Raw genomic sequence first — 1,678 nt, 5'->3', positions numbered from 1 at the left:
AGTGGGACTCTGGATCTCTTAAGCACAGTAGTCACTGAGCAGGGTGATGGAGGGTGTGTGGGATAATCAGACTGCTCTGCGTCTGCAGTAACATTTGACGTCGCACTGCCAGATAGGATTCAGTCGAAAGATATGTTAGCTAGAAACAAATCAATGAATGGTTTTCATCACTCAAATATGAAATTATTGGATAAGAATGCAAGGGATGGAGGTAAAGAGAAGGAGGTAGGGGAGAGAGAGATTTTAAATATGGACTCATTTGGGCAAAGGTTAAGATCAAGAAACAATCTTCCAATTCAAGCTGAAAACCACATTAATGTAGTGCTGTGAACTCTGAAACTGCACTATTTCAGGGTGAGGAAAGCTCGCACACACCTGCATCACCATTTTCTCAGTGGCATCTTCTGCTCAAGCAGTGGAATAATGAACCAGATCTATATGCCTCTTTGCAAACAAAGAGCTTCCCAAAAGCACTTCCCTATTGAACCAGTCAAATGGCTCCAATTCTGTGGTGAACATACACAGAAAGGCCTGTGAAATAGAGTCTAGGTAATAAAAGATGAAAATACTTTGGATGTGTCCTTAGCACAAGTAAGTGTGGGTTTTAGTGTGAATTTTAGGTGTGAATTAGAAATTCAATTTATTCATTTATTGCCTCTTTTCAACCATCTCTATTCATGTACTCTCTAGAATCCACTTGGTAGCCATGGAGAAATATCCCAATAGGGATACTTTTAAAAAATCTTGTTTTCTTTGTTACATAAAATAACAGAGGTTTGAAGAACCAGGGGCTAATTTCTCAGAGGTCAGAACCTTTCTCCACAGTCTACCTTGGGTAGCTAGAAGGTGTCTCCTCTCACAGCAGCCTCTCTCTTCTCAGCCTCTTACTTATCTATCTTCCAAAGTAGATTCCCCCCACTTCGCTAGGCAGAGGCTAGCTGGTAAAGTCCTTATAAATAAATACTTCAACTCTTGTTGGCTATGAGGCAAATAAATACAATCAAACGGTAACAAGTTAACTGATTAAAACAGAAAGTAAAAGTAGTTTATGAATCGAAGGATTTTGGATGTGTTGTTTCTGATTTCTGTAGCCATGAGATGTAAGGCAAGTTATTGAAGTCTTTTGGATTCAGGTTCATCATCTGTAGAAGTGACCTAAGTATGTATAGCTTTGAGAATTTTTTTAACCAATCTGAATTAAGTAATATGTTTAAGGTTAGCACACAGTCTGACATAAAATAGGTGCTCAATAAAGGGCCATTTGTACCTACTTGGCACAGCCTTGTGCACGTGGCAATCCCACTGCTCAGTTGAAAGTACCAAGAAAGGGAGCATCACCTCCTTTCTGGTCTGTATGTGCATTAGGTCACAGCATGGCATTGCTCAAAGCACTATACCTGCCTGTTAAGAAAAATGGTAACTTTGATATTGATAGTGCATGTAGACACACAGATATGTAGGATTGGTTGGTTGATTGATTTAGACTAAAATTATTTCAGTTTATTCCGCACTTATAGGTATTGCAGATTGATTATAAAGAGTGAGAACCCCATCTTCCTTATCTTCCTGTATCACATTGCCTCACTTCCTTTGCATAGCGAGGTCTTCTCTCATGGTCGAGGCCTCCCTTCCCTAATACCCTCGTGGCTGTATGAGCTCCTCTTGAAATTTCAGTGTC

This window comes from Rattus norvegicus, chromosome 5 (assembly GCF_036323735.1).
Source record: "Rattus norvegicus strain BN/NHsdMcwi chromosome 5, GRCr8, whole genome shotgun sequence".
NCBI lineage: Eukaryota > Metazoa > Chordata > Mammalia > Rodentia > Muridae > Rattus > Rattus norvegicus.
This window is presented reverse-complemented; position numbering follows the sequence as displayed.